Source organism: Enhydra lutris, unplaced genomic scaffold (assembly GCF_002288905.1).
Source record: "Enhydra lutris kenyoni isolate GAN:26980312 unplaced genomic scaffold, ASM228890v2 scaffoldscaffold93, whole genome shotgun sequence".
NCBI lineage: Eukaryota > Metazoa > Chordata > Mammalia > Carnivora > Mustelidae > Enhydra > Enhydra lutris.
Window position 1 is genome coordinate 3,182,472 of NW_019154177.1, and position 21,687 is coordinate 3,204,158.

The 21,687-nt window shown below is 41.0% G+C and overlaps 1 protein-coding gene across 2 annotated transcripts in view; it reads right to left on the bottom strand.

Annotated features, from left to right (window-relative positions):
- Positions 1 to 21,687, bottom strand: part of LOC111138542 (histone H2B type 1-A) — a 364,628-nt gene that overhangs the window by 330,071 nt on the left and 12,870 nt on the right. The gene's annotated exons all lie outside the window — the stretch shown is intronic.

The following is a 21,687-nucleotide window of genomic DNA, read 5'->3' on the forward strand; positions in this document are numbered from 1 at the left end:
GGGAGGAATGGCCAGGAGGGAACTTCACATTATCTGGGGTATGTAAATGAGTTACAACAATAATGTTTTTGTAAATTATTACTGTGATTCAGAAATACATTTAAGGGGTGCCTGGGTGGCTCAGTCGGTTAAGCGTCTGATTTTGGCTCAGGTCATGAGCCCAGGGTCCTGCTCAGCAGGGGGCCTGCTTCTCCCACTCCCTCTGCTGCTTCCCCTGCTTGTGTGTGCATTCTCTCTCTCTCTCTCTCTCTCTCTCTCTCTGTCAAATAAATAAATTTTTTAAAAATACATTTAAATTGACAACAACAGAAAAAACTACCATAAAACCTGTGATCACAGTGTCTGGGGCGTGGGAATCTCTCATCCTAACAGTTTTACAAATTGTGTGCATATGTGTACATGTGTGATTGTGTGTGTGTGTGTGTGTGTGTGTGTGTGTGTGTGTGTAACTGGATGTTAAAGTGATGCCTCTTAGGGCGCCTGGGTGGCTCAGTGGGTTAAGCCTCTGCCTTCAGCTCAGGTCATGATCCCAGGGTCCTGGGTTCGAGCCCCGCATCGGGCTCTCTGCTCAGCGGGGAGCCTGCTTCCCTTCCTCTCTCTGCCTGCCTCTCTGCCTACTTGTGATCTCTGTCTGTCAAATAAATAAATAAAATCTTAAAAAAAAAAAAAAAAAAAAAAAAGGCGCCTCTCGCTTAGTGCAACCGCCCCCAGACCATTCTGAGAAGAAAACAGCAAGCGTTGCCTCCACCCCAAAGCGATAGGAGACCGCCCTCCAGGACGGAGAAGAGGGCTGTTGAGCCCACCACCGGGGCACAAACGCTGAGATGACATCCCTGAGAGAGACTATCTCTAGGGAAATCTGCCGGTGAGGCCTGTCACTTGTCCACCCTGCCTTCAGGGAAGAGCAGGGAGGGTACCGCCCTTCACTCTAAGTCAGAGGACAGGGGCTGCTTGTGGGGGGAGGGGGCGTCACCCAGACAGCTTGACCTATGTCCCCTGGAGGCTTGTGCGTGTGCCTGTGTGTGTATGAGAGAGAGGAGACTGGCTAGTAACACCTGCCTCAGCATCCACAGGCACGAGGCCGGCAGAGCAGAGAAAAGGCCCCTGCCCACTGAGAGGTCGTGATGCCTCCACCTCCCCCAGCGACAGGTGCAGAGATGCGCGGACGTAGAGCTGCACGTTCCTCTGAACCAGGTGTGGGTGACGCAGGAGGGAGCCAGCTTACAGCCATACCCGAGAGAACCCGCATGAGCCCCAAAGAGGTGGAGGGACCGTAGGATGCCAGATGGCTGACGGGCCCCGTAAGGGAGAGACTGTGGGATGTCTCCAGTGGGGAACTGACTAAAGGATTCAGCAGTGAACATCCACCCGAGCCCAGAGAGCACCAGAGCCAGATCACGAGAGTCCCAGTCAGAAACCACTTCCTGCCTCTTCCCAGCCACCCCTCTATCTCCCTAACCCCCAGCACTAGAAGGCTCAGAAGCCGCAGCTCCCAAGAGGAGTGTGGGGAGGAGCTAACAGAGAGAGGGAACAAGAAGCCAAACCAAGTGACTACTGACCCCCACCAAGGTCCAAGCTGGAGATGGAAAGAAGCTCTATTTTTTTTTTTTTTAAGTAGAATTAACATACAACGTTGTTTGAATCTTGGGTGTACATTGTAGTGATTCAACAGTTCTCAGTGTTCATCACCATACATTACTCTCAATCCCTATTTAAGGAGAAGCTCTACTTTTTTGTTGTTTTTGTTTTTTTAATTTATATAGATATATATTTTTAAAATATTTTATTTATGTATTTGACAGAGAGAGATCACAAGTAGGCAGAGAGGCAGGCAGAGAGAGGGGGGAGGAAGCAGGCTCCCTGCTGAGCAGAGAGCCCCATGTGGGGCTTGAAGGCACAGGCTTAACCCACTGAGCCACCCAGGCACCCCGAGAAGCTCTACTTTTAGATAAAGTTTGGAGTTTTGTGCTTTTCATCAGACAGGACCTATTCGTTTACAACATGAGATTATTTGGAAACTGAAAGGAGCTAATGAGTCGCCCTGGTGATTCTGAGAAGAAATCCATCAAATGAAGGGATGGAATATTTTCCTGTAAAAATAGTTTGCTCATCACGTCTGTCCACATTTAGGGCTGTCAGTTGAACTGAGGTCACAAGACCCGCAGACCTAGCTTTCAGATTATTTTTTTTTGCCACAGTGACAACTAGAAGGACTCTTCTCACGCACCAGTGCCTGAGAGTTCACTGATCACTGATTCATTGATTCAGTAAATATTTGTTGAACCAGTGGATGTTATGCTTCCTTATCTTTTTCTTTTAAAAAAAATATTTATTTATTTGAGAGAGAGAGAGAGCACAAATGACAGGGAGGGACAGCAGGAAAGGGAGAAGCAGACTCCCAGCTGATCAGGGAGCCTGCCTGGGGCTTAATCCCAGGACAGGGGATCATGACCTGAGCCAAAGACATACGTCTTTGCTCTTTCTCTTACATTTATGGCTGACGTGTTTAGTTCTCATTACATTTGCCCCCTCTCTGTGCTTACTGTGACAGAAGTACATGCCAGGTTGTCTGGTAACCAGAAACGATGTCTCACATACTATCCATGGCTGCGTCCCTTGCCCTACATCAGATGTGTCCTACCTTCCTCCTTCACTGCCAACTTCCACTGCCTCGTCGACCCCAGCAAGGAAAATGCGAGAATGACATTTGCTCTGGAGAAAATGAGAGTCACAGTGACGGCCACCAGGTAACTAGCAAGAAGAGGGCAAGTGTTTTACCTGGTTGTTTGGGAAAGGTCTATTTGAGCTAAGTTGGGAAAGATGAGAAGAATGGAGCTCTGAGTAAAAGGAACCAGCAAGTTTGTCCAGTGCCCGTGCAGAGTAAGTGAGAAGGTTGATATGAGTAGGGAGACCAAAGTGGTTGTCAGGGGCCATACCACGGGGTTCCTACAGGCCAGGTAAGGGGACTGGATTCACCTGGCTGCTGGGTGATGCATGGTCTCTATGGGGCAAGACTAGGAACCAAGAGAGTCGAGAAGCGGCTGTGGTGATCGATCACCTAGGCAAGAGTTGATGTATAGGGGAGGCCAACCATGGTGCAAAAGAGCGGACTGGGTATCTGTTTTGGAGTGAAAGCCAGCAAGAATTGCTAATGAGATGGGTAGGGGAAGAGAGAATGGGGGAGATCATTGGAGACTTCTAGATTTATGGCTTGTACAAATGAGTAAATGGTGTTATGCTCCGTAGAGATGGGAAAGCAAGTGGGAGGGAAGCAGGTTTCCAGAAGAAAAATAAGAGTTTCATTCTGTGCTGTTGGTTTTGAGATGTCTGTTAGACCCAGAAGGGAAGATGGCCCAGTAGGCATTGTGTCTATGACGCTGTAGCTTGAGGCAGGGGGCCAAGGGAGAAATAGAAATTTGAAAGTCATCACTTTTATCTGTTTACTTACAGACTAAGTAAATGAGGAACAACCTGCAAAGATATTGAATGAGTCATTCTGTCAACTTGTTTTCTGATTCCCTGGCCAAAACTGATTCTGTGTCTATTCCATGCATGAACCTGCGTCTTGCTCTTCTGCTCTAAACTAGTTCACTATGGAGTGAGGCTTTCCCTTAAGGTCCTGTACTGAGCTGTTAGCAGCTCACATATTTTTATATCTGGTCTCAGCCCTGAACATTTCCTCCATATAAGAAGTAGCTTGTGGCTCATATTCATAGCTCCAAAATCGGAGTCCTGGGCCCCAAACTCTTTGTTCCATTACTACTGCCCAAGACTATGGGATTCCATTTGCATCAGTTCACTGGTGAGGTCTCATCTATTTTGATTAATTTGGTCTTTTAGCCCTGATAAAATCTTCCTTTGCCAAAATTCAGCTTTTACATTTATTGTCTCACCACAGATGCAGTCACTGCTTTATTATTATTATTATTAACACATCTCACAAACATAAGCCCAATATATCAATCTTAAGCTGAAGGTATCTCGACTGGTCCCAATATTTGGGTGATGTTAAGCCTTAAAGACATAGTTTAAAGTTGCCGGTTCACTTCCACATGCTTCAGAACTATCCGACTCTTGCCTCCGCGACTATTCTTTTGGGTGAATTTATTCCCTGAAGTTTTATTCTCTGGAATTCTGGGGCTCTTTTTCTCTTAGGATAAGGTGATATCCTCTCTTAATTTCCAGAATTATCTTAGGAAAGAGGAGTTCTCTTCTGCACCCCATAGCATCCATCCCAGAGCAGCAAATGAAAGAAAGACCCTCTCCCAACATCTCAAAAGCAGAATTAGGAGGAAAGATGGTAGGCTAACCTGAAGAAGTCAGAGTGCGGGGTCTGCAGTCCTTTCCAATAAATTCTTTTAAGCTTTTCAAAATTTTCTACATTGCCCTACATCCCCAAGAGGTAAATGATTACCTTAAAACCTTTAGCCTTTATGTTACCCCATGGAAAGATTTTTTTTGGTGAATGGTTTAATTTTTAACTTTTATTAGTTGACAAGTAGACCAAACTCATTAGATCTTCCTCAGACTTAAAGGCCAGCTGAGGTCACTTCCATCTTCCCTAATCTTCCAGCCAGAATCAATGTCCCTCCTTGTAGGATCCCGACATCCCATACCCTGTGTTTGCAGTGCTGTTCATTGTGTTCCTCATTAGGGTGGGGTATGTCCTGTCCCTTTTGAGTCCTGTCTCACCAGAAATGTTTAGTAGAAATGGGCTCTCCACAAAGCAGAGACTTAATATCCATTTGGGTTGACTCAAGTGACTTTTGTGGTTTACTGATGATAGCTGTTGGCATGAAGATCACTGAGCTTTCTGGAACATTCATAGCCTGTGATTCTGCTCCCTTTCCAGGCAGAACATTTCAAAAGACTCACACATACTCCCTGCCCCACTCGAGACAAGAAAGCTTTTAGCGAAGCCTTCACTGACTTCCATTCTGGTAAATCCAGTGGCCAGTCCCGAGTATCTTTTAAGCTCAACGGCTTTCATCACTCATTCCTCCCCTGTACTGTTTCACTTGATTTTCACCCATGATTCGGACCTGATTTTCCTCATGCCTTATTGTGTCTTCCTCCTGAATCCTTTTAGCGAGTCCTCATGTTTTCTGGAACCTCTGATATTGGTGTCCCCAGGACTGTGGTCTTGAGTTTTTTCCCTATTCAAACTCACTCGCAAGGTGAGCCCACACAGTCTCCTTTCTCTAACTGCCCTTCCTCACACCCCTCCCCGAGCCAGCACTTCAGCCCTTCGGCCACCATCATCTCTCCTGTTGTATCCAGTGGGTATCTCGGTCTTCACATGCCCACAAGGAGAATGCCTCAACCCCCTCCATCTTCATCCCTGGGGCAAGACTGCATCTTGCCGCAAACCTTGGAGTCCTCCTCAGTTAGTCTGCTCTTTCCCTCGGCGAGTGTTCCCTCCACCAGCACGTCCTGTCAGCTCTGCCTTCAGACCTTTCCCCAAATGCCATTGCTTTTCATTTCCTCCACTCCTAACACAATCACCTGTCACTGGGGTAAATAAAACATACTCTTACCTGGCCCCACTCTTTCTCCTCTCTTTTTCAGTTCGTCTCCACACGGCAGGCAGAATATTGAAAATGTAAATACATATGTTCTAACTTACATAAATCTATAAATATGTAAATGCACCATTTACTGGTTTAACATCTTCCAAAGCCTTCTCAGTAAAATTAGGACAAAATGGACCAAGTTAATGCACAGCACAGGACAGGAAGTTGCTTCTCTTGTTCCCAAAAGCCATGAATGAATGAGTTATCTTCTGTTCAACACACACCCAGTGTGTGAGGCTAGAACACAGAAAGGCAACTGCAAACAGAGGGAACACACGTTGGTCGTTGCTAGTTCAAAGAAATCTGAAATCATGTAGGTAGCTATTCCAAGAACCAGTGTATGGTTCCTGATGGGGCTTCTGCAGGTGATGCGGAGGACAGCAGTGCCCCCAGAATATCTTTCCTCATGGCTCGTAGCTCTACTCTGTGGGCAGTGTCTAATCTGGCACAAAACTCACCTCTTTTACTGAGTTTTATTTTCAGTGACTCTTTTTTTTTGTTTTGTTTTGTTTTATTTGTCCCTTCTTCCTTTTCCCCATATCTGCCAGGTCCTTATTGTGCTTTCTTACATGCTATTTTCTTAATTTGTCAAACTTCTTACGCTGTCCTCTTATCCAAAGTTCTGGGGAAGGATGTTCTATCTTGTTTGTGTTCACCTGGCCCTTGCTCATGCTGGAGTGTTTCTGGCTGTGTTGTGTAATTCCAGATTGTGGCCTCACAGTTAATAAACTTTACTCAAGGAAATCTTGTCGGGGGTTGAGGGATTATTCTTCCAGAGAGATTTTTGTGTTTGCTTCTGCTAAGTACTACCAACCTGAGGCCACTTTTATGTCCATTTTATGACCTTAGTCTTCTTGGACTTATGTAAATAGCATCTATGTGAATCTAAAACTGAAGACTGTAGAACCCCGTAGTTATTCATTTCACTGGGAGGATTTCTTGTTTGTTCTGTTATTTTGTCTGGTTTGTTTTGTTTTGTTTTTACCATCTAGAGTATAGGCCAAGAGAGAAAAGCTTTCTGTCTCTCTGAGCAGGTGAACAGATGTATTTTTTCTAGTTTGCCCATCAGAATAGCTGTGGCTTGGTGTGACCAGCAATAAGAAAAGGACATTTTGTTGTAGGGACCTTAATTTTTATGTCAATAAACAATAAATTGAGAGTTATGAGCTCTCAATTCTCAACTGAGTTAGTAAATACAATTGGAAAGACACAACACTGTGGCTCTCTTACTGCATTATATCTTTTGAATTTGGCTTGTAATTACTTTGTAATGCTGGTGATGTGGGATGGCCAGGGGAAAGGAGTATGGTTTCCTCTGGGGTAAGTGTAGAATGTTGCTTCTATTTCTTCTCTGTAGAGTGGATTTGTAAGTAAACTAGTTGAATTAATGTTCAGTTCTGAGCAGCTTTATAAAAGTAAAAGGACGATAACTAAGACGCCTTTGTCATCGGTAGGTGGGGTAGAACTGTGGTCTCAGCTCCTTGGGTCATTCTGAGCTGCAGTGGAGGGAACTGGAAGGAGGGACCCCTGGAGATGATGTCAGGAGTGCTCCGAGCTTTCCCCGCACTTGTCCTCAGAGGGGCCCACCTACCTGGTGTCAGTAATGGATTTTACTACTTTCAGAGGCAATTCCCATTGGCCTGCTCTGGGCAGCCTGCTCTGGACTTGGCCCTTATTAAATGTTAGGGTTTTGTCAGCTGGTACCGAAGCCTCATCAGATGGGGGCACTGGAGAGACACCCTAGAGGAGAAGCATTTGCTTGCTGGATGTGGCTGTGCACTCCCCCCTTCCAATCACCACTCCCTCCCAACCATGGTCCAGGGCTACCCCGAGCTTCTCCAGAGAGGTGTGGAGCGGCATCTCTCTCAGGCCACCAGCAGAACCTTCCAGGTGGGGAGCTTTCCCTCATACCCTGGGGGTGGGGGGTGGAGGGCACTTTCCCTCATACCCCAGGGCCTGTGTTTTCAGCCACTCTGGCAAGTGCCAAGTTCTTGAAGCTTCTCTGCAACCCAGTGAGCTCCACAGGCACCCTCCCTAGTAAGGTCTGGATCCCCATGCTTGGTCTTTCCTCCAGCCCCAGGGGTGGCAGTGGGCCCTTCCCTATGCCCTTCCTCTGATACTTTGAGCTCTTACTTCTCACTAGCCACCCCCTCCTTTCTCTGGGGCGTTGAGAGAGTAATTCTTCATGTGAAACTTTCCTCATTCAGTTCACTATGTGGTTTCTCTCTCTTGACTGGAGGGACTGATACAACCATTGACTTGTACTTTTGCCTATTATCGGATATTGAACCTTTTGGATCATAGGTTTGATGGGGTTTGGGAATATAGGTGAGGTTCAGTGGGGTGAAGTCCAGAGGTAATGGCCAAGAAAGAATTCTTGAGCTGTCTTTGGTGCAAAATGGTGGTTTATTGAAGCGCGGGGACAGGACCCCTGGCCAGAAAGAGCTGCTGCCCCAGGGTTGTGAGGGGTGGCTGACTATATACTTATGGGGTTGGGGGAGGCAAGGAAAAGGGAGGTTTTCAAAAGAACTTTCATATGCTAAAGAGGACCTACAAGATACTGGAGGCCTTGCCATTGTCAAGTTAAGGTTCTTTTTCCCCTCTAGCAAGGTATTACCACTAAGACAGTTGGGAGATTCCTGAAAGAACATCACATATGTCCCACCCAGGAGTGGGGGGGGGGGCAGGGCATTGCAGGGGGTCAGCTTCTGCTTTGTCCTCAGCTTGCCTTCTGTTCTCTCCTCAGGTTGGCCTTACATGCTCATTATTTAATGTTCTCCCAGAGTTGACATCAAATCTTTAATGTAGGAAATATATTGATCAATACTGATCAGTTTTAAGCATGTTCTTCATTAGGTTTGACCCTATTATTATGTTTTCTACATAAATACAAATGAAATATATTTTTGTGTAATTTAGTTGTGATTCCATTTTCTCTTCATATCTTCCAGAATTTTTCTGCCTCTTTGCGGGTGGAACCCCTCAGCCAACATACACACATGTATGTGTGAGAGAGAATACATGTGCTTAATTAAAGGAGCAAATGACTTTCATAAATGTGATCATTCTTAACTATCAAATTATATCATTTCTTCTAATCCTAGGTTAATCCTCTTTTTTGTTTTTAAAGATTTTTTTATTTATTTGGGTGGGAACGAAAATGAGAGAGATTACAGAAGGAGAGGGAGAAGCAGGCTCCTGCTGTGCAGGGACCCCAATACAGGGCTCCATACCGGGACCCCAGGATAAACAGGACCTGAGTTGAAGGCAGATGCTTAACCGACTGAGCCACACAGGTGTCCCTTAGGATAAACCTCTTAAAGAGCTGTAGACCTTTCTTCCCATTACTACACATTTTTGTTATGTGTGCCCCAAATCTCTGTAACTTTTAGATGTGTGTGATAATTTATTGGGTATATGGGTTATATTGTTCTATCTCATAGCCTCATGGTTAAAAAAAAAGTTCTTCGTGTTTGTTTGGGTTTTTTTTCTCACAGAAATGTCTTTGGCCACTTTGCTAAAATGGTCATTTCTGGTTTTTATGTCTTTTTTTTTTAGGTGTTTGTATGCCAAGCAATAAATAAACTACTTAGAAAATTCCTTGACTAATATTTCTAAATAAATCACAAAATGTCATCAATAGTGATTATGATATAAAGAGTTCATTTTGCATCTCATCTCTTCTGAAAACAGTATGATTTTTTTGTCATCAAACACGATCTTGGACTTAAGGTTGAGATATCTTTCGCCCATATGTTACGAATACTATTAGTCTTGTTTCACTAAGTGCTTTTTTCTGTAACATAAGTAATAAGTAGGCACATATGACCTTTCAGCAAATTTTGAATTTAACACTTTCTGGGTCTTGGTTTTTTGGTTTTCGTTTTTTTAGCTCAAATGTCACATTTGATTTGGAAGCAAAAATCTATGTTAAAATTTACGTTATTTTAATTTATGCTTTTATAATTTAACAATAAATAATAAAATAAAAAAGTGAACAAGAGGGTTGGGAAGGGGATATTTGATCATGACATTTTTGAGTTAGATGTAATTTTTGTGGTCTACTATTTGGAATTTCTGTGTAAATTTCATACATTATACATATATATCCAATTTGTTTTCTGGAAAAAATAGACTAGTTACTATCAAGTCAATATTAAAGTGCTTCATATTCAAATACAGCCCCTCTTCATTGAACAGTGGGCTTCAGGACATTGTATTGGAAGGCAATGAAATAAATGATTTATTTGTGTGCAACTTAAGATATAAAATGACTTCTGAAAATGAGAAGGGTATTCTGAGGAACTATAACATTCACTTTAAAAAAATGAGAAAACACTTTTAGAAACAATTTGTTAAAGTAAAGCAACCCCAAAATTTATGAAAATCTTTCTACCAAATGTTAGTAGTTAGCCTACATGTAATAATTAGTTTCAGGTGGGTGGCCCGGGTGGCTCAGTCAGTTAAGCATCTGCTTTCTGCTCAGGTCATGATCCCAGGGTCCTGGGATCGAGTCCCACATCAGGCTCCCTGCTCACCAGGGAGTCTCCTCCTCTGCCCCTCCCCTGGCTCATGTGCATTCTCTCCTTTTCTCTCTCAAATAAATCTTAAAAAAAATATTAGTTTCAGATGTGCAATATAGTGACTTGCCACTTCCATACAACACCCAGTGCTCATCACAACAAGTGCCCCCCTTCATCCCTATTATCTACTTTACCCATCCCTCCACCTACCTTCCCTCTGGTAACCATCAGTTGTTCTCTAGAGTTAAAAGTCTATTTCTTAGTTTGCCCCTCTTTTTTTCCCTATGTTCATTATGTTTTGTTTCTAAAATTCCACATGTGAGTGAAATCATATGGTGTTTGCCTTTGTCTGACTGACTTATTTCACTTAGCATTATACACTCTAGCTACATCCACGTCATTGTAAATGACAAGATTTTATTCTTTTTATGGCTGAGGAATATTCCATTGTACATCCATACCACATCTTCTTTATCCATTCATCAGCCCATTGACACTTGGGCTGTTTCCATAATTTGGCTGTTATAGATAATGCTGCTGTAAGCATCAATGTGAATGTATTCCCTTCAAATTAGTTTTTTTTTTATCCTTTGGGTAAATACCTCATAGTGCAATTGCAAGATGGTAGGGTAGTTCTATTTTTGACTCTTGAACTGTTGGTGGGAATGCAGACTGATACAGCCACTCTGGAAAACAGTATGGAGATTTCCCAAATGTTAGTTCTAAAAGAAGAATTGAGAAGTCTTAAGCTGCTGGTCTTACATATCAGTCCTACCCCTGCTCTGCTCCCTAATCACTTCCCTCTCAAATGAGATTATGTCAGAGAAACTACATATACCTTTAAGAAAAAACAATTTCGGATTTTTAATAAAATGGATTCTTTTTGACAGAGCAAAAATTGAAACCTCATTAAGGAAAAATATCAGTAATGTGGCATATATTGGGTGATTCTATATTCACTGTAGCCTTAGGACCAAGTGTGATTAACTATAATCACAGTACTGTCTCCTGTGGTTTCATGATACTTCTTAACCACTTGTAAGGTTTTGCTTTTTCTGTGCTATGCCTTCTCTTCAAATCACTAAACTTTTACTTTTTTTTTCAATAGGAAGTACATTTTATGTACATAAATCTAAGACCATTTAAATATAGATTCTTTCTCAAACTTGAAAGTTGATGACCAGTATATCAAAATTACAAGACAGAGTTGTTACATTCTAATATTTACCCAGAGCAAAACAGTCAAATAATTCATTTGACCACTGTCTCAAAAGCCACATGCCAGAGCAAAATTAATTTTTATGGAGAAGAATAATGAATAAAACAAGAATAAGGACCACCTCTAGGTTCTCAATACTGTTGGTGATAAATTGAAATATTTTGGTTAGGTATTATAAGTCCCCTGTTATACATTTCCCCATGTTAATATATACTAAGTTTCTTGGAAGGTTACTCCTGACCAGAAGATACTAGGAGAAATTATACAGCCTTGGAGGTAAGGTGGTACTTGTCATATAGCCAGCTTCTAGTGTGGTAGTGTGGTAGTCACCTTCTGAGATGGTGGCCCACCTTTGATGACCAGGTTGTAATAGATAAGTCTTTTAGTCAGAGAGTGTCAGAATATAGCAACTGAGTGATTCCCAGCAACAGCCTGCTATGTACCACCTTGTGGGGTACTCTGCCATGAGCCAGTTGAGCTGAAGGCTGAAAGTTGGTGCACCTCCTTCTATTGCTGCTAGTCCCATCACCCTGTAAGCCCAGCTCCTTACATCACTGAAAGGAAAGCCCTAAAATAAGGTTCCCCATACAGCCACTATTAGCTACATATTTATTTTTCCTTCTCAAACATTGTTTTGTTGTCATGATTCCAAAAGTACTTTGGTACAGTACTATGCTCTGTTACCCTAGGGTAGCTCCACAAATGCCCTAACCAAAAAGGATGTCAGTGCTGCTCAAGACCCTGTTGGGTGGGCTCACTTCCTACCTGCATCCTCTGTGCCACGGGCATCAGGAGTTCCTCTCTTGGTGATAGTCTCAGTGAACTGCTTTGGGAGGCCCTTGTCCTTCCAAATCAAAGATTGTTTTTATAGAGTACTCTGAATTTGTGATAAATGGAAGTATCTCTTCATATTGTCAGTATATTGCTGGGAATCAGACAGTTGCTATGTTCTGACACTTTCTGACTGGAAGAAGCTGCTGTATCTATTATGATCTGATTGCCAAAGGAGCGCCGCCATCTTGGAAGCTGGCTACCACACTAGGTATACAGGTAAGTCATGGGAAAGTGCGATATTGTCTTAGAGTTAACCAGGTTACATGCTTTATTTAATAACTGTGTCTAATATTCCACAACGGGACATATGGTGGTGACAAGGACTGTTTTCTGCAGGTTCACTGACAATAAAACTGTTATTTCACTATTGAATATATGACACTTGGGTTTTTTTATTCCATTCAATAATTTTTAGAATTTATCCCATTATCCCCAGTTTATTAAGGGTTTTTAACTTTAAAGTACTTAGAGCAAGCACTGTCAAATGTATTTTTAGTAACCATTGTTAGGAATTTAGTGCTGTAGCAGTATTGATTCACTAAGTCAGTGAATCATCTTTATGGATGTACCAGTATTGAATCATCCTTGTGTTCTGGGAAGAACCCCAGGAGGCAGTTCTTAAGACCTCTAGTTGCAGATAAGCTACTTAAAGATCATCAGAAACTGAAGTGTTCTCAAAACAGCTAAGTTTCCAGAATACATGCTGTGATTAACTGTCTTCCTTGTTTATAATGGCTGTGATTCACACAGTTCCTTTGATAAGACCTGATGCATCTTTTTGTTGAATTTATTATTTGCAGATGTGATAAACACTTGAGTTTACCAGGTTGATTACATTAATTGTACTTATTTTTAGGGCGCAAAATGTGCTCATGAGTGATCCCCTCTGTCTTTAAATCAAACATGTGAATTTATTTCCAGGCATGTCTTTTAGCTCTGCCAAAGCAGTCTTGTGCAAAGGCACTGTTTCTGGAAAGCCTCTGAGGATTTGTTAACTGGAATAGGTATGGGAGAGATAGTTTCTCTAATAAAAGGAGCTTTAAGGAGAAAAACCAATTAAATGCCTCCATGATGCTCATGCATTTTGGTTTTAAAGATTTTTCAGCCACAAGAGCAGAGTATTGTGAACCCTGAGTAAGTCCCTTCTGGAAAGAGGCCATATTATCTGTTTTTGCTACTTAAATGATTGTTATTCCATAGGTCTGAGACACAAGGATTTGGAGCCTGGAGAAAATCCTTCAACTTAGGAAAGTCTATAACAGGAATAATAAGCAGATTTTATTTCCTCTCTGTTTTCTCTAGTGCAGGGAAAAGAAGTTCTTCCCATGATCGGGCCTCTCTCCTCTCAGGAATCGTGTTGGGATTTGAAGCCAAAGAAAAAGTGAGTGTTAAAAGTATTCTCTTGCCTCTCCTTGTTCTTTCATTGTGTGTTTCACTTAGGGGCCACTCTCAAATGTATGGTTTTGTCAACCTTAAAAGTAAAACAGCCAGTTATTTTACCGGAGAAATGGGTTTATTTGAGAATAGCAGAGGAATTACAATTTGGGACATACAAGCTCTGGCAAACCATAGGCAAGTCTGGAGATCAAAGGAAAGGAACATTACTGGGTAGAGAAAAGGAGGAAGGTTGGAAGGGGTTACTTTAAAGGGAAGAAAGCCCATTGGAGGAAAGTGAGAGTTCAGGGTGCTGACAGCCTCTCACTGGCCAAGTTGTGGTATTTTCTTATTGGCTGAGCTTGTTCCTGGGCAAGGAGAAGGTTTTCCTTCCTCCTATCCCAGTAGTTAAGTATGCTTCTTCCTGTTGGGAATGCAGTGGAGCAGAAGAAATAAAACATCGGAGTTCCCACTTCTGGCCTCCTGACTCCATTTTAAAATGAGGTTTCCTTTGCTCAGTTTCATCGTTTAGACATACATCATTTTATCCTGCTTCACTTTATTCTACTTCACAGATACTGTGGTTCGTTTTGTTTTGTTTTGGTTTTTACAAATTTAAGGTTTGTGGCAACCCTGTGTGGAGCATGTCTATTGGTGCCATTTTTCTATTAGCATTTGCTCATTTTGTATCTCCATTTTGGTAATTTTTGCAATATTTCAAACATTTTCTTTATAGTATATTCATTATGGTGATCTGTGATCAGTGATTGCAACTTGCTGGAGGCTTAGATAATGGCTAGAATTTTTTAGAAATATTTTTAAAATTAAGGTATGTTCATGGGTTTTGTTGTTTTTTTGTTTTTTTGTTTTTAGCCATAATGCCACCTATTAGAAAAGAAAAGTTTCCCTTAAATTTTCTGTATTTTCCTTCCTCTTCATCCAACTACCTCAGCATTCTTCTAATCTTAGCTTGGAGATCAAAGCAAGAGTCATTTCTTTTTTCTTAACACCCAGTGTAGGAAAGTCAGGCATAGCCTGAGACTCTGTGTGAGTACTTTCTGCTTCAGCCATTTACTTTAAAGTTTTGATTGGGTTCAATGCCCCAGATTCCTCTCTCTCCCACTCTGATTTTCGCCTCTCTTTGAATGAAACGTAAGGGTGAAGAGCAAAGACTCAGCATTATTGCTACAAAAGAGGAGGGACAGAATTAAGGGCAGATGCACTAATTTTCTGTTATGCTAGCGCATGGGGGGTGGAACTTCCCATGGGCAGAGTTAGTTTTGGCTTTGATTTGTCAGATACAGTCTCTTGCAAGTGACAGAAGTCAAACTGAATAGTATTTTTTAAAAGAAGGGCCAAGAGCAAAAAAAAAAAAAAAAAGAAGGGCCAAGAGCAAAGGGGAAATTTCGTGCTAAGTAGTCTGGGGCAGCTCAAAAGTTAAGGGCCTTTGGAATACAGTGGCTGAGATTGGGTGTCAAGGCTGCTCTCTCTCTTCTTCACCCCAGACGTCCCAAACCCATTTTTCTTGTTCCCTTTCATTTCACTTTTCAATCTTTTCTGAGAGCCAGGAGACCTTCCTCAGCAGCTCCAGAGCCTTATTAACAACTTCATAAAAGAAAGAAAAAGTGTGTTCAGGGGGCAGAGCTGAAAATCTCAGGAAGTTCTTTCATTAGATCAGTTCAGGCTGTGTTCCCACCTTTGGGGTAACTGTGACCCAGGACCCAGGACAGTAGTTCTACTGGCTGTAAGGTTGGGGGATGGGCACTTTCCCAGAGTTTTTCAAGTCAGTGCCCTACCCTTCCTTGAAAAAAACTTAGTGGGCACCTAGAGCCTTTTTTTTTTTTTTTTTTTTAAATGGGAAAGGTTAGAACAGGATTTAAAAATCTAATGACAATTGAAGTTTCAAGTAAAACCTGTTCTCGCAGAGTAACTTACAGGAAACTTATCAAGAAAACATAATTAAATGGGTTGATTTATGGAAATATATATGGTTCTTGGGAATCTGGCCACAGCTCACTCTCTGAAATTGGGTGCACACCTTTGAAAAAGAGCCTTTGATGTTTGCTTTGCTGTTGTGTCCTTTCCCAGGAGTGCATATTACTCGCTGGGCTTTTACTAACTGAAGACTTGGGTCGCACTTGCCTCTGTGGGGATGGCCCTTGGTGTTCCTGGATGACGGACTGACTGCCCGCCCTGCCCAGCGCTGGGCTCGCAGCTGCCAGGTCGGCCAGCTCATGAGTCCACCTTCCTCCCCACGGGCTCGCCGCTTGCCAGCCCGGGAGGGAACACGGTGCACCTACTCTCAGCCTGGCCTACTTGCTTCTTCCCACCTTCAAAAAGAGGGAACAGAAATAAGAGCACTTCAGGCACAACTAAAGGGAAGGATCCTCCGGCCACTGCACTGGGGCATGTTCTGATTGGCTGAGGTCACCTAGGCAACTCTCCAACCAGAGAGTCGAACGGGGCTGTTTGGCTTTGACCTACAGTCTATTATTACCGTTCGTCCAATCGGACATGGCTATGTCAAACTTATTTGAATACACGGACTATAAAGGAACCCCTTACTCCAAGTCCCGGAAAGTCATCAGTCTTTGTTAGAGGCGGAGTCATGTTCCTGTGGTTGATCGTCTAAGGGGTTTTCCTGAGTCTCTAGGGAAGGCGGTAAGAATGTGAGGACCGTAAACAGGAGTTTGTTGTTGGGCGAGATCGTAAAGCAGCTTGGTCCTGAAGTTCAGCGATGGTCGTGGGCCTCGTTTCTCCTGGGGAACCTGGGCGATTGGGGGAGTCACGCTTCTTCTGCTGTCCTGGGGGCGTGTTGGGCAGTCTCACTGGAAGCAGAGGCTTTCTTCAGACCTTGAAGTTTTCATCAGATGGCTATTTCCTGTGTGATGTCCACCAAGGACACCAGCTGGAAGTGAGCATTAATATACACTCAATAATTCTGTTTTGAAATGTCCTGTAAATGAAATCCTACCGTATTTTTACTCTGCAGAATTCCGCAGAGGTACATTCAGGTCATTGCATGTGTCAGTAGCTCTTCCTTTTTATTGCTCGATAGTATTCCGTGGTAGGTATAAATAACAGCTGTTTAACATTCACCTTTTAAAGGACATTCTAGCTTTTCTATTACGGATTAAACAAAAATAAACCACCAAAACCCTGCTGTGAACACAGAGGTCTTTGTGTAAACGTCAGTTTTCATTTCACTGGGATGAGTGCTCAGTACCGGGAGTATGGGGTCATATGGTAATACCTTTCACATTTTAAGAAATACCTTTCGCAATTTAAGAAACTGCCAAGAAGTTTGCCAAAGTGATGATAACATTTTGTTTTCTCACTAGCAATGTATGAGACATGGAATTTCTCTACATTTATGCCAGCAATCAATGTTGTCACTATTCTTTATTTTAGTTGCCTGATAGGTATATATTGATATCTCATCAGAGTCTTAATTTGCATATCCCTAGTGGTTATTAATGTTAATGTTTATTAATTTCCGTGAAATGTCCCTTAGTGATTTTGCCCATTTTTTTAATGGGATAGGTTTTTTGTTTTGTTTTGTTTTTGTTTGTTTGTTTATTTGTTTTTTACTACTGAGCTTGGGAAATTTTTTATATATTCTAAATGTAGATTTGTCATATTTATAGTTTGCAATTATTTTCTTTATGTCTATAGCTTGTCATTTTAATTTTTACAGGACTCTCAAAAAACAAACATTTTTGCTTTTGATGACATTTACCAATTTTTTTTCTCTCCTGGATGGTTTTGGTTTCATGTTTAAGAACTTTTTGTGTAGCTCTAGATCCCAAAGATTTTTTTTCCTTTCTAAAAGGTTCATGGTTTTACATTTTACAGTTGAATCTACCATCAGGTTTAAGCAAATTTTTGTGAAAGGTGTGAGGCTTAGGTTGAGTTTCCTATTTTTGCCTATTAGTCTGGCATCGTTTGTTTAAAAGGTTATTCTTCCTCCCTTAAATTTCTTTTTCATCAGTGTCAAAAGCTAGGTAGCCCTACTTGTGTGGGACTATTTGTGGGTTCTCTGTTTTGGTCCATTAATCTATTTATCTGTCCTTTTCCTATTACCAAACAGTCTTGATCACCATAATATATAATAAGCTTTGAAACTGGGAAGAGTAATTCCTCCCACTTTATTCTTTCTTTTCAAAACTGTTTGATATTATAGTTCTTTTACATTTCAGTTATTAAGTTTTAGGAGTTTTGGTTTTGGTTTTGGTTTTTTTGTTTTGTTTTGTTTTATAGGGTCCTTGTGATTTTCCACATGGACAATCCCATCATCTTCAAATAAGAGTTTTATTTATTCTTTTCAAATCTGTGTGCCTTTAATTTCTTTTGTGCTCTCTGTAAGACTTCAGAAGTTGAATGTAATGGTGATAATGAATATCTTTGCCTTGTTCCTGATCTTATGGGGAAGCACTGACTCTCTTTTCATTAATATGATGTTATCTGTAGGATACTTGTAGAGGTCCTTTATCACACTCGGGAAATTCTATACTCTGTTGAGAGTTTTTAGTCAGGAAAGGATAGTGAATTTTGTCAAACATTTTCTCTGCATTCATTACTATGGTTATAGTGTGCTTCTTTATACTGTCAATATGGTAGATTACATTGATTAATTTTGAATATTGAACCTGTCTTGCATTCCTTGATCTTTATACACTGTTGGACTTGTTTGCTATTATTGTTTCTTTCCTGTGTTCATAAGCATATTGATTTGTAGTTTTATTTTATACTATTTTTATATGATTTTAGTATTGAGCTAATTTTAGAATCATAAATTGAGTTGGGAATTATTTTTTCTTTAATTTTTCTGGAAGAGATTTATAAAATCAGTGCTATTTCTTCTTTAAACATTTGGTAGAATTCTTCAGTTGAAACCATCTAGGTCTACAGATCTTATCTGAGTGAAGGTTTTTGTTATTATTTCCATTTCTTTAAAAGTTATAAGAATATTCCATTTTTCTCATTTGTCTTGGATGAATTCTTCTAGTTTGTGGTTGCCTGAAGTATTCCCTTATTATCATTTTAATGATCTGTTATATACCCCTGTTTTATTTCTGAGATTTGTAATTTCTCTCTTTTATTATCAGTCTTGATAGAGCTTCTCAATTGTATTGATTTTTTTAAAAAACATTGTTGCCATGGTTTTACTATTTTTTTTGTTTTTGTTTTTAATCTCATTGAGTTCTCTCTCTTTTTTTTTTTTTTTTTTTTGATTGATTTTAAAGAGAGAGAGAGCAAGAGCAGGAGGGACAGAGGGAGAGGGAGAGAAAAACTCGAGCAGACTCCATGCTGAGCATGGAGCCCAACTCAGGGCTGGATCTCTTTGACTCTTGAGATCACGACCTGAGCTAAAACCGAGAGTCAGATGCTTAACTGACTGTGCCACTCAGGTGCCCTCCCTGAGTTCTTTTCTTATCTTTCTTTCTTCTTGCATTGAACTTATTTTGCTCTTCTTTTTCTATACCTTTATGTGGAAGTTTGTAGTAATGATTTGAGAACTTTCTCCTCTTCCAATATGACCATTTAATGCTAGATTTCCCTCTCAGCATGACTTCAACTGCATCCTTTAAAATTTTTTTTAATTAATTAATTTATTTATTTGACAGGATGAGGGACACAAGCAGGGGGAGTGGGAGAGGGAGAAGCAGGCTTTCCGCTTAGCAGAGAGCCCAATATGGGGCTCGATCCCAGGACCCTGAAATCATGACCTGAGCCGAAGGCAGACACTTAATGACTGAGCCACCCAGGTGCCCCCCAAAATTTTTTAAGTAAACTTTATTTTGAGATATTCTAGATTCACATGCAATTGTAAAAAATATTACAGATATCGTGTAGCATTTACTCAGTTTCCCCAAAATGTACTTCTTGCAAAACTTGGTACAGTATCACCACCAGGATGTTGACGTTGAGATAATCAATATGGCAATCTGTAATGGCAAGGATCCCTCATATTTTCCTTTTTATAGCACAGACACTTCTCTGTCACCCACACTCCTCTTGGGCCACTAATACAGTTTCTGTTTCTTTATGTCATTTCAAGAATGTTATGTAAAATGAATTATATAGTAGGTAATCTTTTGGAGTTTTGTTTTTTAAAGAATAGACTTTGTGGGCATCTGGGTGGCTCAGTTGTTAAGCATCTGCCTTCCACTCAGGTCATGATCTCAGGGTCCTAGGATCAAGTCCCGCATTCACCTCCTTGCTCAGTTGGGAGTCTGCTTCTCCCACTATCCCTCCCCCCCTCATGATCTCTCTCTCTCATACACTCTCTCAAATAAATAAATCTTTTAAAAAAATTTAAAATGGACTTTATTTTTAAAGGCAGTTTCAAGTTGACAGAAAAATTGGGTAGAAAGTGCATATACTGGGGCGCCTGGGTGGCTCAGTGGGTTAAAGCCTCTGCCTTCTGCTCAGGTCATGATCTCAGGGTCATGGGATCAAGCCCCACATTGGGCTCTCTGCTCAGTGGGGAGCCTGCTTCCTCCTCTCTCTCTGACTGACTCTCTGCCTACTTGTGATCTGGCTGTCAAATAAATGAATAAAATCTTTAAAAAAAAAAAAAAAAGAAAGTGCATATACCTAATATACTTCCTCTGCCACTGTGTTAGTGTGGCACATTTGTTGCAATTAATGAATCTCTATTGGTATATTATTATTCATGAAAATCCATAATTTACATTAGCATTCACTCTGTGTTGTGCAGTTAGTTCTGTGGGTTTTGACAAGTGCATAATGTCATGTACCCTCCATATAGTATTACAGAGAATGGTTTCCTCGTCCTAAAGATGCTTCATCTCTTCATCCCTGCCCCCTCTTACCACCAAAGCCTGACAACCACTGGTCTTCTTACTGTTCTTATAGTTTTGCCTTTCCCAGGATGTTATTAGACTAATGTAGTACATCGTCTTTTCAGACCGGCTCCTTCACTTAGCAGTATGCTTTGAAGATTCCTGCTACCTTTTCATGGCTTGATAGCTCATTTCTTTTTATCACTGAATAAAACTTCCTTGTATGGATGTACCATAGTTTATTTATCCAGTCTTCTATTGAACTGAATTGTGAATAAAACTGCTATAAACATTTGGGAGGTATTCATACACATACACACACACACACACACACACACACACATAATCTTAGCTATATCACAATTGCTAAATCAAATAGTAAACTAATGTTTACTTTTATAACCATGTTTTTCAAAGCGGCTGTCCCATTTTTCACTACAACCATCACTGTAATGTTGTACCGTTACTTCAGCTCCTAGCCAGCATTTCGTGGTGTCAGTGTTTTGGATTTTGGTCATTCAGGTCAGTGTATAATGGCATCTCATTGTGGTTTTAATTTGAATTAATTTTTTAATTTAATTTTTCATGTGCTTATTTGCCATCTGTATATCCTTTTTGGTTTTAATTTGAATTAATTTTTTAATTTAATTTTTCATGTGCTTATGTGCCATCTGTATATCCATTTATGTTTTCATCCATTTTCTAAATGGATTGTTGACTAGTTTCTTACTGTTGAGTTTTGGGAGTTCTTTATATATCCTAAGTACTAGTCCTTTGTAAAATATGTGCTTTGCAGCTATTTTCTTTGAGTCTATAGCTTGTCTTTGCATTCTCTTAAAAGAGAGTATTAGTTTCTTATGGCTGCTATAACAAATCACAAACTGGGGGTTTAAAACAGAAGTTTATTCTTGTATATTTCTGGCAGGAAGAAGTCAAAATCAAGTGTTAACAGAACTGGTTCCTTCTGGGTGCTTAGGGAGAGAATTTGTCCCATGCTTCCCTCCTGGTTTCTGGTGGCTTCCAGGAATCTTTAGTGTCTCTTGGTTTGTAGCCATATCACTTCTAATAACTGCCTTCGACTTTCACATGATCTTCCCTTCTCTGTGTCTTCTCTTTGGTTTCTTATAACCAGTTATTACTGGATTTAGGTCCCACCTGGGCCCTTAAGATAATACAAGATCCTAAACTGCCCAGAAAGAACACAGATAGCAGCCTAGAATCTAAGCAGAACCTGAATGGCTGAGATTAAGGAGAATCAAAAGAAAGGTGTTAGGAATAAAATTACTTATATCATGTAGGATTTAATTTGTCTGTGATAACAAAGAGTGAGGAGATTCATCTGGGGAATCCCAAAT